The sequence below is a fragment of the Salmo salar genome, chromosome ssa09 (genome assembly GCF_905237065.1).
Source record: "Salmo salar chromosome ssa09, Ssal_v3.1, whole genome shotgun sequence".
In the NCBI taxonomy this organism is placed as follows: Eukaryota; Metazoa; Chordata; class Actinopteri; order Salmoniformes; family Salmonidae; genus Salmo; species Salmo salar.
This window is the reverse complement of record NC_059450.1, coordinates 99,205,438-99,229,765: the sequence shown is the minus strand read 5'-3', so window position 1 is coordinate 99,229,765 and position 24,328 is coordinate 99,205,438. Positions and strand designations below refer to the sequence as shown.

Below are 24,328 nucleotides of genomic sequence, written 5' to 3'. Positions count from 1 at the left end.
AGTCGGCCATGGGCTGAAAGGCAGATTGACATGAAAAGGCATAGAACCCCAGTGTTTACTTCAGATCAAAGCAGGGACTGTTGTATAACCCCAGTGTTTACTACAGATCAAAGCAGGGACTGTTGTATAACCCCAGTGTTTACTACAGATCAAAGCAGGGACTGTTGTATAACCCCAGTGTTTACTACAGATCAAAGCAGGGACTGTTGTATAACCCCAGTGTTTACTACAGATCAAAGCAGGGACTGTTGTATAACCCCAGTGTTTACTACAGATCAAAGCAGGGACTGTTGTATAACCCCAGTGTTTACTACAGATCAAAGCAGGGACTGTTGTATAACCCCAGTGTTTACTGCAGATCAAAGCAGGGACTGTTTTTATTTTCAATCAAGTCTGAATACCAAATAACACCCTATTCCCTAGGTAGTTCACTACACTGTAAATAAAGGATAGCTTCAATCACAGTGTTAAACATTTAGGGTTAAATTGACTCTACTGGGAGTTATCTTAACACTTAACAGAGTGATATGTTCCATGGCGTTAGTGCTGATAACTGGAGTTGATTTGGACAGAGTACTTTTAACTCCGTTAAGAGTAACCAGTGACAGGGAGTTACATCCATGGAGTTATCCACAGATATGGGATGGGTCTCATTGTCATATTTCCCAGGATGCTCTGTTGCAGGTTCATTATTAAAATTGTTTGTTTCAATATCTGTATTTTCCCCCATGTACCATTGATTGTTTTTGATCTTACGCTACGCAAATATAAGAAACATCCTTTTTTTTTTTTAAACAAATACAATCTGTAAGTGGTTGGATTTATAGCAACCGTTAGTGAGATAGTTATACCAGCTTATGTGGTGTTGGTAGTCTTCATGTACTGCGTTTTCTTCCCTACACTGACAGGCATTCTAAATGAAAGTTGTGACTGATGTAAAAGTGTTGGATATCTTCCTGCAAGCTGACTTCCAACAGATGTTGGATATCACATTGCAAACCATCATAATGTGACACTTTTGGGAAATATTTAAATAAGTCTCTACACCCTTATAACTCAAAGGAAGTCAACTGAAAAGAGAAATGTACTATGCTATAGTTGTTTGTTAATTCAAAACAACACAGAAAAGTGTACAATGGCAAGGGTGTTGATGAGGGAAAAAAAGCGACACTGAAAAGAGTAAAATGGCAATTGGAGTTGCATTTAAGTTTTAACTCCAAAAATATCAACAGCATGACCACAGTGGTTTTAACACAAAATGGGGGTGGGACCATATCAACTTCCAAATGGTGTTACATTTGACCACTCAATAGGAGTTTTTTTACTGTGTACCTTTGACCACAGGCCATGGGAATGAGGTGCCATCTGAGATACTTTTGACCACAGGCCATGGGAATGGGGTGCCATATCGGAGATACCTTTGACCACAGGCTATGGGAATGGGGTGCCATATCTGAGATACCTTTGACCACAGGCCATGGGAATGGGGTGCCATCTGAGATACCTTGACCACAGGCCATGGGAATGGGGTGCCATCTGAGACACCTTTGACCACAGGCCATGGGAATGGGGTGCCATATCTGAGATACCTTTGACCACAGGCCATGGGAATGGGGTGCCATCTGGAGACACCTTTGACCACAGGCCATGGGAATGGGGTGCCATCTGGAGATACCTTTGACCACAGGCCATGGGAATGGGGTGCCATCTGAGACACCTTTGACCACAGGCCATGGGAATGGGGTGCCATATCTGAGATACCTTTGACCACAGGCCATGGGAATGGGGTGCCATCTGGAGACACCTTTGACCACAGGCCATGGGAATGGGGTGCCATCTGGAGATACCTTTGACCACAGGCCATGGGAATGGGGTGCCATCTGGGACACCTTTGACCACAGGCCATGGAAATGGGGTGCCATCTGGGACACCTTTGACCACAGACCATGGAAATGGGGTGCTATCTGGGACACCTTTGATCACAGGCCATGGAAATGGGGTGCCATCTGGGACACCTTTGACCACAGGCCATGGGAATGGGGTGCCATCTGGAGACACCTTTGGAGATAGCATCCTGTTATGACATCATAAAGGGGAACTATGATATAATTGATCTGTCTGATGCTGATATTGGTGGTTAACACAGGGTTAAAGGAGGAGTGTAGCTATACGGGGCCAGTGAGTTAATATCAACAGTATTAATCATAATCTGAATAATCAGTTGTGAGATGATTTCCAGACAATCACAAGATGAAGATACAATGGAACTGGAAAATGAACAGGGGTTTGTCTGCCCTAAATGCATCACCATCCAGCATCGTATGAGGAACAGATCCTCTGGCTGTTAGCTTGGCTCAGAGAAAAGTCCCAACAACATCAAACTGTTTTAGAGACTGACAGACAGGGTCTGGTAGTGCTCCAGTCCCAGCAACATCAAACTGTTTTAGAGACTGACAGACAGGGTCTGGTAGTGCTCCAGTCCTCCCTGTCAGAATAACCAACAGAGGACTTGGAACCCATATCAACTCCTGTAGAAATGGCACTATGGTTATTGTGAGTAACCTAAGTTATGTTCCTTTAACTCCACCTTCTAGTGAGTTTATACAAAATGTCATCTCCTACCATTCTCATAGATTGGAGACTGAACATGTGGTTAACGTTAATAAATTGTTTGTTATTCCATTGGTTACCTCGATGCAGATGACCCAGGGGCAGATTGGCCCACACTCATTGAATACGGGGCTTTTAAAATTTAGAGCAATCACAAGTAAATCCTTTCTCCTGAATGACCTCATTACTAAGCACAAAGTTGATTGCATGTTTCTCATTGAAACATGGCTGTCTTCAGACTGTAGTGCCGCTCTTACTGAAGCCCCCCCCCTCAGTTTTTAGCAATTTTCGGCCAATCTCCAACCTTCAATTCTTAAGAAAAATTCTGGATGTATTGGTGTTCAAACAGCTAAAAAAAAAATGTTTATGTACCAACTGTATTTTGGAGAAAAATACCAATCGGGTTTTCATGCCCACCACAGCAGAGAGACAGTCTTAGTTAAAGTGGTAAATGATCCTAGAGCCAACACAGAGACAGTCTTAGTTAAAGTTGTAAATGGTCCTAGAGCCAACACAGAGACAGTCTTAGTTAAAGTTGTAAATGGTCCTAGAGCCAACACAGAGACAGCCTTAGTTGAAGTGGTAAATGATCCTAGAGCCAACACAGAGACAGTCTTAGTTAAAGTGGTAAATGATCCTAGAGCCAACACAGAGACAGTCTTAGTTAAAGTGGTAAATGATCCTAGAGCCAACACAGAGACAGTCTTAGTTAAAGTGGTAAATGATCCTAGAGCCAACACAGAGACAGCCTTAGTTAAAGTGGTAAATGATCCTAGAGCCAACACAGAGACAGTCTTAGTTAAAGTGGTAAATGGTACTAGAGCCAACACAGAGACAGTCTTAGTGGTAAATGATCCTAGAGTCAACACAGAGACAGTCTTAGTTAAAGTGGTAAATGATCCTAGAGCCAACACAGAGACAGTCTTAGTTAAAGTGGTAAATGATCCTAGAGCCAACACAGAGACAGCCTTAGTTAAAGTGGTAAATTATCCTAGAGCCAACACCGAGACAGTGTTGCATCACTGCCGTACCAGGCAGTGATGCAACTAGTCAGGATGCTCTCGATGTTGCAGCTGTAGAACCTTTTGATGATCTGAGGACCCATGCCAAATCTTTTTAGTTTCCTGAGGGGGAATAGGCTTTATCATGCCCTCTTCACGACTGTGTTGGTGTGATTGGACCATTCTAGTTTGTTGGTGATGTGGACAACAAGGAACTTAAAGCTCTCAACCTGCTCCACTACAGCCCCGTCGATGAGAATGGGGGCGTGCTCGGTCCTCCCTTTTCTGTAGTCCACAATCATCTCCTTAGTCTTGGTAAGGTCGAGGGATAGGTTGATATTCTGGCACCAACCGGCCAGGTCTCTGACCTCCTCCCTATTGGCTGTCTCGTCGTTGTCGGTGATCAGGCCTACCACTGTTGTGTCGTCTGCAAACTTAATGATGGTGTTGGAGTCGTGCCTGGCCATGCAGTTGTGGGTGAACAGGGAGTACAGGAGGGGACTGAGTACGCATCCCTAAGGGGCTCCAGTGTTGAGGATCAGCGTGGCAGATGTGTTGCTACCTACCCTCACCACCTGGGGGCGGCCCATCAGGAAGTCCAGGATCCAGTTGCAGAGGCCTCCCTCTGTTTAGTCGCAGGGTCCTTAGCTTAGTGATGAGCTTTGAGGACACTATTGTGTTGAATGCTGAGCTGTAGTCAATGAATAGCATTCTCACATAGGTGTTCCTTTTGTCTAGGTGGGAAAGGACAGTGTGGAGTGCAATAGAGATTGCATCATCTGTGGATCTGTTTGGTCGGTATGCAAATTGGAGTGGGTCTAAGGGTTTCTGGGATAATGGTGTTGATGTGAGCCATGACCAGCCTTTCAAAGCACATGAATGCTATGCGTCTGTAGTCATTTAGGCAGGTTGCCTTTGTGTTCTTGGGCACAAGAAACATTTTGGTATTACAGACTCAGTCAGGGACAGGTTGAAAATGTCAGTGAAGACACCTGCCAGTTGGTCAGCGCATGCCCGGATCACGTCCTGGTAATCTGTCTGGCCCCGCAGCCTTGTGAATATTGACCTGTTTAAACTAGGGCTAGGGGGCAGTATTGACACGGCTGGATAAAAAACGTACCCGATTTAATCTGGTTACCACTCCTACCCAGTAACTAGAATATGCATATACTTATTACATATGGATAGAAAACACCCTAAAGTTTCTAAAACTGTTTGAATGGTGTCTGTGAGTATAACAGAACTCAAATGGCAGGTCAAAACCTGAGAGATTCCTTTACAGGAAGTGGCCTGTCTGACCATTTCTGGAACTTCTTTGCCATCTCTATCTTTTACTAAGGATCTCTGCTCTAACGTGACACTTCCTACGTCGTCCATAGGCGCTCAGAGCCCGGGAAAAACCTGAATGTCGTCATCCCAGCCCCAGGCTGAAACACATTATCGCCTTTCTCAAGTGGCCGATCAAGGGACTCTGGGCTTAGGCGCGTGACCTGACCGCCCCCGTCTTTGTGATTTTTTCCTCTGTTTGCCGAAAAGGAGATTCCCGGTCGGAATATTATCGCTTTTCTACGAGAAAAATGGCATAAAAATTGATGTTAAACAGCGGTTGACATGCTTCGAAGTACGGTAATGGAATATTTAGAATTTTTTTGTCACGAATTGCGCCATATGCACGACCCTTCTTTACCATTTCGGATAGTGTCTGGAACGCACAAACAAAACGCCGCTATTCGGATATAACGATGGATTATTTTGGACCAAACCAACATTTGTTATTGAAGTAGCAGTCCTGGGAGTGCATTCTGACGAAGACAACAAAAGGTAATCAAACTTTTATAATAGTAAATATGATTATGGTGAGTGCTAAACTTGCCGGGTGTCTAAATAGCTAGCCCGTGATGCCTGGGCTATGTACTTAGAATATTGCAAAATGTGCTTTCATCAAAAAGCTATAATTCTTAAAATAATTGTTATGCTTTTTGTGAACGTTTATTGTGAGTAATTAAGTAAGATCCCGAGTTTGGGGGTATGCTAGTTCTGAACGTCAATGATGTAAAAGCTGGTTTTTGATATAAATATGAACTTGATTGAACAAACATGCATGTATTGATAACATAATGTCCTAGGGTTGTCATCTGATGAAGACATAAAGTTAGTGTGCATAGCGTCTTGGGTTTTTGTGACATTATATGTAGCTTGAAAAATGGGTGTCTGATTATTTCTGGTGTAGCTGAAAATCTAATGTTTTGCGTTGTAAAGCCTTTTTGAAATCGGACAGTGGGAACAGAACAGCCACTGCAGCCTGTGGCCGTTAAATTATTATTATTTTCAAACATATGACATTTTACGCTATTTAAAGAAAGATGGTTAATCAAACCACACTGTCCGATTTCAAAAAGGCTTTACAACGAAAGCAAAACATTAGATTATGTCAGCAGAGTACCAAGCCAGAAATAATCAGACACCCATTTTTCAAGCCAGCATATAATGTCACCAAAACCCAGAAGACAGCTAAATGCAGCACTCACCTTTGATGATCTTCATCAGATGACAACCCTAGGACATTATGTTATACAATACATGCATGTTTTGTTCAATCAAGTTCATATTTATATCAAAAACCAGCTTTTTACATTAGCATGTGACGTTCAGAACTAGCATACCCCCCGCAAACTTCCGGGGAATTCGCTAACCTTTTACTAAATTACTCACGATAAACGTTCACAAAAAGCATAACAATTATTTTAAGAATTATAGATACAGACCTCCTCTATGCACTCGATATGTCCGATTTTAAAATAGCTTTTTGGTGAAAGCACATTTTGCAATATTCTAAGTACATAGCCCAGGCATCACGGGCTCGCTATTTAGACACCCGACAAGTTTAGCACTCACCATAATCATATTTACTATTATAAAAGTTTGATTACCTTTTGTTGTCTTCGTCAGAATGCACACCCAGGACTGCTACTTCAATAACAAATGTTGGTTTGGTCCAAAATAATCCATCGTTATATCCGAATAGCGGCGTTTTGTTCTTGCGTTCCAGACACTATCCGAAATGGTAAAGAAGTGGCGCAATTCGTGACAATAAAATTCTAAATATTCCATTACCGTACTTCGAAGCATGTCAACCGCTGTTTAAAATCAATTTTTACGCCATTTTTCTCGTAGAAAAGCGATAATATTCCGACAGGGAATCTCCTTTTCGGCAAACAGAGGAAAAAATCCCAAAGGCGGGGGCGGTCGGGTCACGCGCATAAGCCCAGAGTCCCTTGATCGGCCACTTGAGAAAGGCGATAATGTGTTTCAGCCTGGGGCTGGAATGACGACATTCTGTTTTTTCCCGGGCTCTGAGCGCCTATGGACGACGTGGGAAGTGTCACGTTAGAGCAGAGATCCTTAGTAAAAGATAGAGATGGAAAAGAAGTTCAAGAAATGGTCAGACAGGCCACTTCCTGTAAAGGAATCTCTCAGGTTTTGACCTGCCATTTGAGTTCTGTTATACTCACAGACACCATTCAAACAGTTTTAGAAACTTTAGGGTGTTTTCTATCCATATGTAATAAGTATATGCATATTCTAGTTACTGGGTAGGAGTGGTAACCAGATTAAATCGGGTATGTTTTTTATCCAGCCGTGTCAATACTGCCCCCTAGCCCTAACAGGTTAACGAGAGTCTTGTCTTTAAATAGCTGTAAAATAGTCATATGTTTGAGAAATTGAAGTAATAGGATTTTTAAGGTTTTGAAAATCGCGCCACAGGCTTCAAGTGGCTGTTACGTAGGTGGGACGAATTCGTCCCGCCCAGCCCATAGAGGTTAAAGGTCTTACTCACATTGGCTACGGAGAGCGTGATCACACAATCGTCCGGAACAGCTGATGCTGTCATGCATGCCTCAGTGTTGCTTGCCTCGAAGTGAGCATAGAAGTGATTTAGCTCATCTGGTAGGCTCGTGTCACTGGGCAGCTCGCGGCTGTGCTTCCCTTTGTAGTCTGTAATAGTTTGCAAGCCCTGCCACATAAGACGAGCGTCGGAGCCGGTGTAGTACGATTCAATCTTAGTCTGTTCGAGTTCTACATTATATTAGGACTTATTAAACCGGTCGAGAGTTTTTTGTCACCCTTGGTGAACATAACTCAAGAGAAAATACATGTCACATGTGGCGGTCCACAAGGTTTTGGGTACGGTACTTTTCAGTTTATATATGTTACCCCTTTGCAGCGTTATCAGAAAGCACAGTATTGATTTTCACTACTACACAGACGATACGCAACTTTACATTTCTGGATTTTAGCTCCACGGATAAATTAGACTGTTAGTGATTTAAATGCTTTAATGGCTCACAACTTCCTCCAGGAAAATCAAGACCGAGGTACTTATTGTTGGAGCCAAAGCACAGAGCGAGAACCTGGCTGCACATTTTAATTAATTCACGAGCAATAAAAATAAAACACCAGGTAAAAAAAACCTAGGTGTTATTTTAGAATCAATTTCAAAATCACACATTAGGAATGTGACCAAATAGATTTTAATTACCTGAGGAACATTGCCAAGGTGCAGCCATTTCTTTCTCAGGCCAAATACAGAGAGAGTCCATGCTTTTATTACAAGCAGGCTTGACTACTGTAATGCTCTCCTGTCTGGTCCACCCAAGAAAGCCATTGATCAACTGTAAAACATACAGGATGCTGAAGCACGGCTACTGAGCAAGACTAGATGGAGAGCACACATTACACCGGTTTTAAGGTCTCTGCACCGGCTGCCTGAGAAGTTTATAACTAATGTTAACATTATTATATTGGGCCTCCCGAGTGGCGCAGTGGTCTAAGGCACTACAGTGCTTGAGGCGTCACTACAGATCTGGGTTCAATGCCAAGCTGTGTCGCAGCCGGCCGTGACCGGGAGACCCATGAGGCAATGCACAATAAGCCCAGCATTGTCCGGGTTAGGGGAATGTTTAGCCGTCCGGGATGTCCTTGTCCCATTGCGCTCTAGTGACTCCTGTGGTGGGCCGTGTGCATGCACAGTGACACTGTCGCCAGTTGTACGGTGTTTCCTCCGACACATTGGTGCGGCTGGCTTCCAGATTAAGTGAGCCGTGTGTTATAGAAGCAGTGTGGCTTGGCAGGGTCGTGTTTCGGAGGACAAGTGGCTCTCTAATCAGGAAGCGAAGGAGAGCACAGAGTTCATGAATCGAATCAGTCTCTTGGTGCAACAAATGTTGAGGATAGGTATGAAGAATTTGAATCAGAAGTTGTTGATAACCCTGCATTTGTTAATCAATTGTTTTGTGAGATCAGTGAGGATGGTCAGGTCTACAATTAAGATATTAAACCAGATTCTTTTTTACATCAAGAAGATGAAGCTGAGATTAAAGTAGAGATTGTCTCAAACACGTACTCAGACTGCAATGAAGCCCTTCTCCTGAGTCCGTACGGGAGTTGCAGTGATGGGACAAGACTGTAACTAACAAATTGACTATCACGAAATTGGGGAGAAAAAATAAATATTCTATTGGTTTTTAAATCGATCCACGATTGTGCACCCCAATACATGTCAGACATGCTTTTAAGTTATGTACCCAGTAAGTCCCTCAGGTCCTCTGGCACTGGCCTTTTAACTATCCCAAAGCCTAGGACCCAAGAGGCATGGAGAGGCATCCTTTAGTTATTATGCCTCCAGCCTGCCAGAGAACCTGATGGGGACCAAGAGGCATGGAGAGACAGCCTTTAGTTATTATGCCCCAGCTTGCCAGGGAACCTGAGCGGGGCCAAGAGGCATGGAGAGACAGCCTTTAGTTACTATGCCCCCAGCCTGCCAGAGAACCTGAGGGGGACCAAGAGGCATGGAGAGACAGCCTTTAGTTACTATGCCCCCAGCCTCTGGAATAGCCTGCCAGAGAACCTGAGAGGGACCAAGAGGCATGGAGAGATAGCCTTTAGTTACTACGCCCCCAGCCTCTGGAATAGAGAACCTGAGGGGGACTGAAACTGAGGACATATTTAAAAGAGATCTTAAAACACATGTTTTTAGCTTTGCTTTTCGTCAACGTGCATTTTAGTCATTCATTTGATGCTGGCCTTGTGGTAAATATTTCAGCTTTTATAATCATAGTTGACTTTACCACACAGTGCTGGTCACTGAAGAATCATTCACCCAATCTGTTCCCAGCAGATGTATCCATAGACAATAGCTGGGTAAAGCACAGTTTATTATAGTATAGTTTAGTAATAAGCAGAAAACCATCCTATTGGCCAGTCAGCACGTCTCCACACACTCAGAAAACCATCCTATTGGCCAGTTAGCACTTCTCCACACACTCAGAAAACCATCCTATTGGCCAGTCAGCACGTCTCCACACACTCAGAAAACCATCCTATTGGCCAGTCAGCACGTCTCCACACACTCATAAAACCATCCTATTGGCCAGTCAGCACGTCTCCACACACTCCGAAAACCATCCTATTGGCCAGTCAGCACGTCTCCACACACTCAGAAAACCATCCAACTGGTAGAGAAACCTCGTCTGAAACACAAGGCAAGCATCTTTTCACTCTGTAGTTTAATTAAACGAGACGGTGGTAGGCTTATCCTGGACAGACGACTGACTATTGAGTACAGAGTACACAGTACCTCTACACAGCCCTGGATATCCCCTCACAGCAGACCACATAACACTCCACTAATCTCACTCATTAACTACTGAATGCCAGGAGGTCAGGTGAGGTCATCGTTGCTCCGTTTTGGTATTATATTGAGAGAGAGAGAGAGAGAGAGAGAGAGGGAGAGAGACAGAGACAGAGACAGAGACAGAGACAGAGAGAGGAGAGAGAGACAGAGACAGAGAGAGAGAGAGAGAGAGAGAGAGAGAGACTGTGAGGGTGGGAAGTGAGAGGAACGAGGGAAAAGGATGAATGCAGAATAATCTAACAGCAGCAGGAGACTCAAATCCATCCACTATCATTTTCAAAAACCCACCAGACAAAGCTACCCAGAGATATATTCTTGCATGCGTCTCTCTCTCTCTCTCTCTCTCTCTCTCTCTCTCTCTCTCTCTCTCTCTCTCTCATCTCATCTCATCTCTTCCTCTGTATCTCTCTTCCCCTCTCTCTCTATAGTGGACCTCTTTAGTGGAATAATCAACAGTCTGGCATGATAAAATGGTTACCAGGAGGCTGAGGTTACAAAGAGGATGGTGACAGAATAACAAGTATTTTATTTGGGGGGTTAATTTGTTTATAGTTAATTTGTGAAAAACTACTTGTGCATTAGATATAATAACACAGAAAACCCCTTTGAGTTATCTGTTATCTGATATTTGTTATCTGTTATCTGATATGTGTTATCTGATATTTGTTATCTGATATCTGATACAGTTCTAGTGGAAGTTTACGTAAACCTTAGCCAAATACATTTAAACTCAGTTTTTCACAATTCCTGACATTTAATCCGAGTAAGAATTCCCTGTCTTAGGTCAGTTAGGATCACCACTTTATTTTAAGAATGTGAAATGTCAGAATAATAGTAGAGAGAATGATTTATTTCAGCTTTTATTTCTTTCATCACATTCCCAGTGGGTCAGAAGTTTACATACACTCAATTAGTATTTGGTAGCATCGCCTTTAAATTGTTTAACTTGGGTCAAACGTTTTGGGTAGCCCTCCACAAGCTTCCCACAATAAGTTGGGTGAATTTTGGCCCATTCCTCCTGACAGAGTTGGTGTAACTGAGTCAGGTTTGTAGGCCTCCTTGCTCGCACACGCTTTTTCAGTTCTGCCCAGAAATGTTCTATAGGATTGAGGTCAGGGCTTTGTGATGGCCACTCCAATACCTTGACATTGTTGTCCTTAAGCCATTTATCCACAACTTTGGAAGTATGCTTGGGGTCATTGTCCATTTGGAAGACCTATTTGCGACCAAGTTTTGACTTCCTGACTGATGTTTTCAGATGTTGCTTCAATATATCCACCTAATTTTCCTTTCTCATTATGCCATCTATTTTGTGAAGTGCACCAGTCCCTCCTGCAGCAAAGCACCCCCACAACATGATGCTGCCAGCCCCGTGCTTCACGGTTGGGATGGTGTTCTTTGGCTTGCAAACCTCCCCCTTTTTCCTCCAAATATAACGATGGTCATTATGGCCAAATAGTTATATTTTTGTTTCATCAGACCAGAGGACATTTCTCCAAAAAGTACGATCTTTGTCCCCATGTGCAGTTGCAAACTGTAGTCTGGCTTCTTCCTTGCTGAGCGGCCTTTCAGGTTATGTCGATATAGGCCTCGTTTTACTGTGAATTTCAATACTTTAGTACCTGTTTCCTCCAGCATCTTCACAAGGTCCATTTGCTGTTGTTCTGGGATTGATTTGCACTTTTTGCACCAAAGTACATTAATCTCTAGGAGACAGAACAAGTCTCCTTCCTGAGCAGTATGACGGCTGCGTGGTCACATGGTGTTTATACTTGCGTACTATTGTTTGTACAGATGGATGGTACCTTCAGGTGTTTGGAAATTTCTCCCAAGTATGAACCAGACTTGTGGAGGTCTACAAAAAAAAAATCTGAGATCTTGGCTAATTTATTATTATTTGTACAGATGAACGGGGTACCTTCAGGCTTGTGGAGGTCTACTGATTTCTTGGCTGATTTCTTTTGATTTTCCCATGAGCAAAGACTTAGTTTGAAGGTAGGTCTTGAAATACATCCACAGGTACACCTCCATTTGAGTGAAATGATGTCAATTAGCCTATCAGAAGCTTCTAAAGCCATGCCATCATTTTCTGGAATTTTCCAAGCTGTTTAAAGGCACAGTCAACGTAGTGTATGTAAACTTCTGACCCACTGGAATTGTGATACAGTGAATTGTAAGTGAAATATTCTGTCTGTAAACAATTGTTGGAAAAATGACTTGTGTCATGCACAAAGTAGATGTCCTACCCGACTTGTCAAAACAAGACATTTTGTTGTTTGTTAATAAGACATTTGTGGAATGGTTGAAAAACGAGTTTTAATGACTCCAACCTAAGTGTATGTAAACTTCTGACTTCAACTGTATTTGTTATCTGTCTTGTTTTCATGATTCAGCCAATTTGACAGATAAGTGGTTAAAACATCATCATTTTGATTGTGGATGAGAACATGATATAGACCAGTGGTATTTAACTCTACTTAGTCCAGAGCCTGCTGGTTTTCTGTTCTACCTGATAATGAATTGGTGTCCCAGGTCTAAATGCAGTGGAACTGCTTGGAGGTCCAGAGTTGAGTTTGAAGGATATAGAAAACACAGTCCCAACAAGCTAACAAACATCTTGAGGGACCTGGCTGACAATACAGAACAGCCTCTCTGTGAAAAACTGTTGTGTTTACACTAAGTGTACAAAACATTAGGAATACTTTCCTAATATTGAGTTGCACCCCCTTTTGCTCTCATAACAGCCTCAATTTGTCGGGGCACGGACTCTACAAGGTGTCAAAAGTGTTCCACAGCGACGCTGGCCCATGTTGACCACAATGCTTCCCACAGTTGTGTCAAATTGGCTGGATGTCTTTTGGGTGGTGGACCATTCTTGATACACACAGGAAACTGTTGAGCGTGAAAAACCCAGCAGCGTTGCAGTTCTTGCAGTTCACACTCAAACCAGTGCGCCTGGCACCTACTACCATACCCTGTTCAAAAGGCACTTAACTCTTTTGTCTTGCCCATTCACCCTCTGAATGGTACACATACACAATCCATGTCTCAATTGTCTCAAGCCTTAAAAAAATCCTTCTTTAACCAGTCTCCTCCCCTCCATCTACACTGATTGAAGTGGATTTAACAAGGGACATCAATAAGGGATCATAGCTTTCACCTGGATTCAACTGGTCAGTCTATGTCATGGAAAGAGCAGGTGTTCTTAATGTTTTGTCCCTTCAGTGAATAGATAATTTAGGACCTGTGTTTCAGGCTATATTTCATTGAGGCCTAAACAGTACCCTATTCCCTATACACTGAGTGGACAAAACATTAAGAACACACTACATAATTTACGCACTATAATACACTACTTTTGACAAGGACCATAGCACTATGTAGGGATTAGGAAATAGGGTTGTTTTATTTTACCAGGTAAGTTGACTCAGAACACATTCTCATTTACAGCACTGACCTGGGGAATATTTACAGGGAATATTGGTCCTGTGTGGCTCAGTTGGTAGAGCATGGTGTTTGCAACGCCAGGGTTGTGTGCTCGATTCCCACGGGGGACCAGTATGAAAAAATGTATGTATGAAATGTATGCATTCACTACTGTAAGTCGCTCTGGATAAGAGTGAAAAGACAAAAAAAAAATTATAGGGAACACTTAAACAACACAATGTAACTCCAAGTCAATCACACTTCTGTGAAATCAAACTGTCCACTTCGGAAGCAACACTGATTGACAATAAATTTCACATGCTGTTGTGCAAATGGAATAGACAACAGGTGGAAATTATAGGCAATAAGCAAGACACCCCCAATAAAGGAGTGGTTCTGCAGGTGGAGACCACAGACCACTTCTCAGTTCCTATGCTTCCTGGCTGATGTTTTGGTCACTTTTGAATGCTGGCGGTGCTTTCAGTCTAGTGGTAGCATGAGACGGAGTCTACAACCCACACAAGTGGCTCAGGTAGTGCAGCTCATCCAGGATGGCACATCAATGTGAGCTGTGGCAAGAAGGTTTGCTGTGTCTGTCAGCGTAGTGTCCAGAGCATTGAGGCGCTACCAGGAGACAGGCCAGTACATCAGGAGACGTGGAGGAGGCCGTAGGAGGGCAACAACCCAGCAGCAGGACCGCTACCTCCGCCTTTGTGCAAGGAGGAGCAGGAGGAGCACTGCCAGAGCCCTGCAAAATGACCTCCAGCAGGCCACAAATGTGCATGTGTCTGCTCAAACGGTCAGAAACAGACTCCATGAGGGTGGTATGAGGGCCCGACGTCCACAGGTGGGGGTTGTGCTTACAGCCCAACACCGTGCAGGACGTTTGGCATTTGCCAGAGAACACCAAGATTGGCAAATTCGCCACTGGCGCCCTGTGCTCTTCACAGATGAAAGCAGGTTCACACTGAGCACATGTGACAGACGTGACAGAGTCTGGAGACGCCGTGGAGAACGTTCTGCTGCCTGCAACATCCTCCAGCATGACCGGTTTGGCGGTGGGTCAGTCATGGTGTGGGGTGGCATTTCTTTGGGGGGGCCGCACATCCCTCCATGTGCTCGCCAGAGGTAGCCTGACTGCCATTAGGTACCGAGATGAGATCCTCAGACCCCTTGTGAGACCATATGCTGGTGCGGTTGGCCCTGGGTTCCTCCTAATGCAAGACAATGCTAGACCTCATGTGGCTGGAGCGTGTCAGCAGTTCCTGCAAGAGGAAGGCATTGATGCTATGGACTGGCCCGCCCATTCCCCAGACCTGAATCCAATTGAGCACATCTGGGACATCATATCTCGCTCCATCCACCAACGCCACGTTGCACCACAGACTGTCCAGGAGTTGGCGGATGCTTTAGTCCAGGTCTGGGAGGAGATCCCTCAGGAGACCATCCACCACCTCATCAGGAGCATGCCCAGGCATTGTAGGGAGGTCATACAGGCACGTGGAGGCCACACACACTACTGAGCCTCATTTTGACTTGTTTTAAGGACATTACATCAAAGTTGGATCAGCCTGTAGTGTGGTTTTACACTTTCATTTTGAGTGTGACTCCAAATCCAGACCTCCATGGGTTGATAAATTGGATTTCCATTGATTATTTTTGTGTGATTTTGTTGTCAGCACATTCAACTATGTAAAAAAAAAGTATTTAATAAGATTATTACTTTCATTCAGATCTAGGATGTGTTGTTTAAGTGTTCCCTTTATTTTTTTGAGCAGTGTAGTTACAGGGGTGGGTTTGGGACACAGCCTATATTTCATGGAGACTACAGGAGAGAAGGATGAAATAAAATACAGGAGGGAGGAATTAAATAAAATCCAGGAGAGAGGAATGAAATAAAATACAGGAGAGAGGAATAAAATAAATTACAGGACAGAGGCATGAAATAAAATACAGGAGAGAGCGATGAAATAAAATACAGGAGAGAGGCATAAAATACAGGGCAGAGGCATGAAACAAAATACATTAGAGAGGCATAAAATACAGGAGAGAGGAATAAAATAAAATACAGGAGAGAGAAATAAAATACAGGAGAGAGGCATGAAATAAAATACAGGAGAGAGAAATAAAATACAGGAGAGAGGCATGAAATACAGGAGAGAGGAATAAAATAAAATACAGTAGAGAGAAATAAAATACAGGAGAAAGGCATGAAATACAGGAGAGAGGAATAAAATAAAATACAGTAGAGAGAAATAAAATACAGGAGAGAGGCATGAAATAAAATACAGGAGAGAGGGATGAAATAAAATACAGGAGAGAGAAATAAAATACAGGAGAGAGGCATGAAATAAAATACAGGAGAGAGGGATGAAATAAAATACAGGAGAGAGAAATAAAATACAGGATAGAGGCATGAGATATAATACAGGAGAGAGAAATGAAATAAAATACAGGAGGGAGAAATAAAATACAGGAGAGAGGCATGAAATACAGGAGAGAGGAATAAAATAAAATGCAGTAGAGAGAAATAAAATACAGGAGAGAGGCATGAAATGAAATACAGGAGAGAGGGATGAAATAAAATACAGGAGAGAGGAATGAAATAAAATACAGGAGAGAGGAATGAAATATAATACAGGAGAGAGGAATTAATATATTCTATTGTGTAGAATGTAATTGTCACATTCAGTGTGAGGGTTATATTAACCATATTTCTCTGACTAACCTGTACCCTGACTGTATATGCCCTTGTTATTATTATTATTTATTTTATTGTGTTACTTTTTATAATTTTTTACTTTAGTTTATTTGGTAAATATTTTCTTAACTCTTTTTTGAAATGCATTGTTGGATAAGGGCTTGTAAGTAAGCATTTAGCTTCCCTGTGGCTCAGTTGGTAGAGCATGGTGTTTGCAACGCCAGCATGGTGTGCGCAATGCCAGGGTTGTGGGTTCGATTCCCACAGGGGGCCAGTTAAAAAAAAAAAAAAAAATGTATGTATTCACTACTGTAAGTCGCTCTGGATAAGAGCGTCTGCTAAATGACTAAAATGTAAATGTAAAAAATGTCACGGTAAGGTCTACACTTCTTTTATTCGGCACATGTGACAAATAAAGTTTGATTTGATTTAAGAACTGCAGGGGTTTTAGTAGCCATTTTTCCCTGACCGTAATATTTCGGGATTTTGGCAATGAAGCTGTTTATCTATTTCCCCAGAGTCAGACGAACTGATGGATCCAAGTTTGTATGCAGAATGAAGGAAGTAGGAGGTAATTTTGCTAGCCAATGCTAACTAGCATTAGCACAATAACTGGAAGTATATGGTATCTACTAGCATGATAGCAGTTACCATAGACTTCCAGTCATTGCGCTAATACCCGTGAGCAACATTCTTCAAAATGCACGCAGAAACGTAAAATTTTTTTCTCCACGAGTTCATCTGATTCTACAGAAGTAGATAAAAGGGCTTGACTGTCAGAATCCTAAAGTATCCCTTTAAGAACGGCAGGGTTTTAATAGCCATATTTTCCTGACCTTAAGAACTGAAGCCCTATTGATCTTGTGGGGACGGGGGACGGGGGGACGATTGGCTGGCAATGGGATGATTGATGCCTTAGGGAGTGGAGGCTCAGGAACAGGCATTTCTTTCATTTATTAACGTGGAAGAGGGATAGGGAGGGAGAGGACAAGTAGTAAACAGCATAGGAAGCGAGAGAGAGGGAGAGACAGAGAGAGAGACAGGACAAGCAGTAAACAGCATAGGAAGCGAGAGAGAGGGAGAGACAGAGAGAGAGACAGGACAAGTAGTAAACAGCATAGGAAGCAAGAGAGGAGAGAGAGAGAGAGAGAGAGAGAGAGAGGTAGTCAACAGTATAGGGAAAGAGAGAGAGAGGAGAGAGAGAGAGAGAGAGAGAGGTAGTAAACATTATAGGGAAAGAGAGAGACAGAGAGAGAGAGAGAGAGAGAGAGAGGGAGAGGACATGTAGTAAACAGTATAGGGTGAGAGAGAGAGAGAGAGAGAGAGAGAGAGTAGTAAACAGTATATATAGAGAGAGAGAAGGTAGTAAACAGTATAGAGAGAGAGAGAGAGAGAGAGAGAGAGAAAAGGTAGTAAACAGTATAGAGAGAGAGGGAGAGAGAGAGAGAGAAGGTAGTAAACAGTATAGAGAGAGAGGGAGAGAGAGAGAGAGAGAGAGAGAGAGAGAGAAGGTAGTAAACAGTATAGAGAGAGAGAGAGAGAGGAGGTAGTAAACAGTATAGAGAGAGAGGGAGAGAGTGAGAGCAGGTAGTAAACAGTATAGAGAGAGAGGGAGAGATGGGTAAACTTTTTCAGAAGGACATATACAGGTATTACCCTCCACAACATAACTTTCACTCCAAATCGAAAACCTACAACCTGATTTTTTTACTAAATTACCTAGAAGGATTCCTAATACCAAAGATTCTTATTCCCAAGGACTATACAGCAAATGCTCTGGCAAACCAACGACCAGCAAAATAAGCACAACAGAAACCGGCAAATACCCATTCAACCTGGGACTGAGTGAGTAATGTTTAGTCTGAAGCTACTTTTAAAAGCCAAGAAGGAAAAGACATTACAATGATCTATTTTACTTTAGAAAGACTGAATGCTAAGTTAAGACTACCAAACCTGCTAGCACAGAACAGATTCCTCTGCAACTGAGGGGTGAAGTGAAGTGAAGCCCAACAATAGCAGGATAGTGTCACAGCCTCCCCCACCCAAATGCACAGGCCTTTGAGGCCCCCTGCTCCATGGCTTCCCACTGTCCAGAGGCCTTTGAGGGCCCCTGCTCCATGGCTTCCCATTGTCCAGAGGCCTTTGAGGGCCCCTGCTCCATGGCTTCCCATTGTCCAGAGGCCATTGATGCCCCCTGCTCCATGGCTTCCCACTGTCCAGAGGACTTTGAAGGCCCCTGCTCCATGGCTTCCCAATGTCCAGAGGCATTTGAGGCCCCCTGCTCCACAGCTTCCCCCTGTGCAGAGGTCATCACAATACAGTAACCCTTGGATGTTAAAAATGAGAAAACACGGAAAGAGTACAAACATAATCTCCTTGTGGACAATCCAGAGACACTTTTTGCTGACTGCTATGGCATGGCTATATTAACACGGTAACCCTCTGTTAGCGATGGTTGGAAACTCAGGATACTAGACAACGAGGACTGTGAGTCAGCCAATGTCAACCTGTACAAGTCTGGAACAGTATTGGTACAGGGCAACCCCAAACAGTTTCAGCTGAACTTCCACAGAATCAAAGAGGGAGTGCAGCAAGAGAATCTGTCTCTTGATGAAGATGATGGAACGATGATGTCCCATTAGACACCTGGCGCGCGAGTTCATGTTGGGTACCCTCGTTCCAATACGTTATAAAAGAGTATGCATTCGTCCACCTTGAATATTATTCATGTTCTGGTTAAAAAAGGCCCTAATGATTTATGCTATACAACGTTTGACATGTTTGAACGAACGTAAATATATTTTTTCCCCTCGTTCATGACGAGAAGTCCGGCTGGCTTAGATCATGTGCTAACAAGACGGAGATTTTTGGACATAAATGATGAGCTTTTTTGAACAAAACTACATTCGTTATGGACCTGTGATACCTGGAAGTGACATCTGATGAAGAGAATCAAAGGTAATGGATTATTTACATAGTATTTTCGATTTTAGATCTCCCCAACATGACGTCTAGTCTGTATCGCAACGCGTATTTTTCTGGGCGCAGTGCTCAGATTATTGCAAAGTGTGATTTCCTAGTAAGGTTATTTATAAATCTGGCAAGTTGATTGCGTTCAAGAGATGTAAATCTATAATTCTTTAAATGACAATATAATATTTTACCAATGTTTTCTAATTTTAATTATTTAATTTGTGACGCTGACTTGACTGCCGGTTATTGGAGGGAAACGATTTCCTCAACATCAATGCCATAGTAAAACGCTGTTTTTGGATATAAATATGAACTTGATAGAACTAAAAATGCATGCATTGTCTAACATAATGTCCTAGGAGTGTCATCTGATGGAGATTGTAAAAGGTTAGTGCATCATTTTAGCTGGTTTTATGGTTTTGGTGACCCTGTCTTTGACTTGACAAAACATTACACACAACTCTTGTAAATGTACTGTCCTAACATACTCTAAATTTATGCTTTCGCCGTAAAACCTTTTTGAAATCGTAAAACGTGGTTAGATTAAGGAGATGTTTATCTTTCAAAGGGTGTAAAATAGTTGTATGTTTGAAAAATTTGAATTTTGACATTTATTTGGATTCAAATTTGCCGCTCTTGAAATGCACCTGCTGTTGATGGAGTGCACCACGGGTGGCACGCTAGCGTCCCACCTAGCCCATAGAGGTTAACCCAAGAGGAAAGTCAATCCCCCAGCACAGAGCACTACTCCCGCATTAAAATTATGGATAAATTCACCCAGCTGGAGGTAAGGCAGGTGGAGCTGGAACAGCAGGTGAACACACTCCAGTCAGCCCAGGTGTAGGAATAGCTGAAGAATTGTAACATTTACCTGGAGCTAACGCTGCAGATACTGGGTGGTTTGAAAAGTCATAGTCAATCGATCAATAATATAATAATTATTTTAGCAAACATGTTTATCATGTAAAGGCCGTTATTAAGTCTCAACCTCAACAGTGAAAAGGTTACTCCGGGATGCTGGCCTTCTAGGCAGAGTTGCAATGAAAAGCCAAATCTCAGACTGGCCAATAAAAGGAAAAGGTTAAGATGGGCAAAAGAACACAGACACTGGACAGAAGAACTCAGCCTAGAAGGCCAGCATCCCGGAGTCGCCTCTTCACTGTTGACGTTGAGACTGGTGTTTTGCGGGTACTATTTAATGAAGCTGCCAGTTGAGGACTTGTAACTAGACACTCTAATGTACTTATGTACTTAGGCCTCCCACTCTTTCTATTTTGGTTAGAGAAAGTTTGCGCTGTTCTGTGAAGGGAGTAGTACACAGCGTTGTACGAGATCTTCCGTTTTTTGGCAATTTCTCACATGGAATAGCCTTCATTTCTCATAACAAGAATCAACTGATGAGTTTCAGAAGAAAGTTCTTTGTTTCTGGCAATTTTGAACTTGTAATCAAACCTTCAAATGCTGATGCTCCAGATACTCAACTGTCTAAAGAAGGCCAGTTTTATTGCTTCTTTAATCAGGACAACAGTTTTCAGCTGTGCTAACAGAATTGCAAAAGGCTTTTCTAATGATCAATTAGCCTTTTAAAATGATAAACTTGGATTAGCTAACACAACGTGCTTTTGGAACAAAGGAGTGATGGTTGCTGATAATGGGCCTCTGTACACCTATGTAGATATTCCATTCAAAATCAGCCGTTTCCAGCTACAATGGTCATTTACAACATTAACAATGTCTACACTGTATTTCTGATCAATTTGATGCTATTTTAATGGACAAAAAAGGTGCTTTTCTTTCAAAAAATTTCTAAGTGACCCTAAACTTTTGAACGGTAGTGTACATGAATATTGTTAAAACACTGTTACATAGCCAATAATATACCATTTTAAATGTGTTTTATTCCCTTTTGTGTGTTATCTATTTCACTGTAAACATATGTTTAGAGAGAGAGAGAGAGAGAGAGAGAGAGAGAGAGAGAGAGAGAGAGAGAGAGAGAGAGAGAGAGAGAGAGAGAGACGGAGGTAGAAAAAGAGAGGGAGAGAGAGAGAGAGAGAGAGAGAGAGAGAGAGAAAGAGACGGAGGTAGAAAAAGAGAGGGAGAGAGAGAGAGAGAGAGAGAGAGAGAGAGAGAGAGAGAGAGAGAGAGAGAGAAAGAGACGGAGGGAGAGAGAGAGAGAGAGAGAGGGGGGGAGAGGGAGAGACAGAGAAAAGTCAAATGTCCTTGGCATATTTTCTCTCAGTTTCTTTGGATTGTTCTTGTTGTCTTTATTCTAACTAACTAATTAATTTGTTTTACAATCATAGATGAATTGTCCCACCCATTACAAGCTGTCAGGTTGGTGAGTTTCCAAGGGAATGAACGCACACACACTCACACTCACACACACACACTACACACACACACACACACACACACACTCATACACACACACTCACACACACACTACACACACACACTCATACACACACACACACACTACACCCACCCACTCATACACATACACTCACACACACACACTACACACACCCACTCATACACACACACACACACACACACACACACACACACACACACACACACACACACACACACACACACACACACACACACACGAACAAGCACGAACACAAACTGGGGAGTGTAATGAATGCATCACATTGAGTTACAGTATTTGTGGAGGCAGAAATGTGGTTCAGACAGAATGAGAACTGACCATGATGAGACAGGACTCTCTTCAAAAGGGGAGACACTCTAGACCCAAACTGTTACAGATCTATATCCATCCTGCCCTGCCTATCTAAAGTCTTTGAAAGCCAAGTTAACAAACAGATCACCGACCATTTCGAATCCCACCGTACCTTCTCCGCTATGCAATCTGGTTTCCGAGCTGGTCATGGGTGCACCTCAGCCACGCTCAAGGTCCTAAACGATATCATAACCGCCATCAATAAAACAGAGTACTGTGCAGCTGTGTTCATCGACCTCGCCAAGGCTTTCGACTCTGTCAATCACCGCATTCTTATCGGCAGACTCAATAGCCTTGGTTTCTCAAATGACTGCTTCGCCTGGTTCACCAACTACTTCTCAGATAGAGTTCAGTGTGTCAAATCAGTCGTTCTGCCCCTGAACAAGGCAGTTAACCCACTGTGCCTAGGCCGTCATTGTAAATAAGAATTTGTTCTTAACTGACTTGCCTAGTTAAATAAAGGTGAACACACACACACAGAGAGACACACACACACAGACACACACACACACACACACACACACACACACACACACACACACACACACATCACTATTAATAGGGTCCACCTCCACCACCCAAACCCACCCGTCTCATGAGACAGCTGTAGCCAATCACTACGCAGCTGATTATAACACACACTTACACACATGCAGGGACCCACACACACACACAAACACACACATATGCACATGCAAGGATGCAAACACGCACATACAAGCACAATCTCTGTCTACACATACACACACTGTTAGTGGGGGCTTAGCCACAGAGTCAAGAGGAAAACTGGAGAGTTTTATAACTAAATCATTATTTTATCCCCGCCACTCCTCTCCTCTGTGTGTGTGTGTGTGTGTGTGTGTGTGTGTGTGTGTGTGTGTGTGTGTGTGTGTGTGTCTGAAGAGAGTGTGTGTGTGTCTCTGCATCCACACCAATTGCGTTATGGTAATGTTTAGTGTTCTGCTCCTTCACAATATGTTAACTGGTTGGAGGATCAGATGTGAACAGAGTTCTAACTGGTTGGAGGATCAGATGGGAACAGAGTTCTGACTGGTTGGAGGATCAGATGGGAACAGAGTTCTGACTGGTTGGAGGATCAGATGGGAACAGAGTTCTGACTGGTTGGAGGATCAGATGTGAACAGAGTTCTAACTGGTTGGAGGATCAGATGTGAACAGAGTTCTAACTGGTTGAGGATCAGATGGGAACAGAGTTCTGACTGGTTGGAGGATCAGATGGGAACAGAGTTCTGACTGGTTGGAGGATCAGATGGGAACAGAGTTCTAACTGGTTGGGGATCAGATGTGAACAGAGTTCTAACTGGTTGAGGATCAGATGGGAACAGAGTTCTGACTGGTTGGAGGATCAGATGGGAACAGAGTTCTGACTGGTTGGAGGATCAGATGGGAACAGAGTTCTAACTGGTTGGAGGATCAGATGGGAACAGAGTTCTAACTGGTTGGAGGATCAGATGGGAACAGAGTTCTGACTGGTTGGAGGATCAGATGGGAACAGAGTTCTGACTGGTTGGAGGATCAGATGTGAACAGAGTTCTAACTGGTTGAGGATCAGATGGGAACAGAGTTCTAACTGGTTGGAGGATCAGATGGGAACAGAGTTCTAACTGGTTGAGGATCAGATGGGAACAGAGTTCTAACTGGTTGGAGGATCAGATGGGAACAGAGTTATAACTGGTTGGAGGATCAGATGGGAACAGAGTTCTAACTGGTTGGGGATCAGATGGGAACAGAGTTATAACTGGTTGGAGGATCAGATGTGAACAGAGTTCTAACTGGTTGAGGATCAGATGGGAACAGAGTTCTGACTGGTTGGAGGATCAGATGGGAACAGAGTTCTGACTGGTTGGAGGATCAGATGGGAACAGAGTTCTAACTGGTTGGAGGATCAGATGGGAACAGAGTTCTAACTGGTTGGAGGATCAGATGGGAACAGAGTTCTAACTGGTTGGAGGATCAGATGGGAACAGAGTTCTGACTGGTTGGAGGATCAGATGGGAACAGAGTTCTGACTGGTTGGAGGATCAGATGGGAACAGAGTTCTAACTGGTTGGGGATCAGATGGGAACAGAGTTATAACTGGTTGGAGGATCAGATGTGAACAGAGTTCTAACTGGTTGAGGATCAGATGGGAACAGAGTTCTGACTGGTTGGAGGATC

At 43.1% G+C, this 24,328-nt stretch overlaps 1 protein-coding gene across 1 annotated transcript in view; it reads left to right on the top strand.

The window, feature by feature from the left end:
* LOC106560686 (netrin receptor UNC5A) overlaps positions 1-24,328 on the top strand; it is a 237,569-nt gene that overhangs the window by 3,346 nt on the left and 209,895 nt on the right. The window lies entirely within an intron of this gene.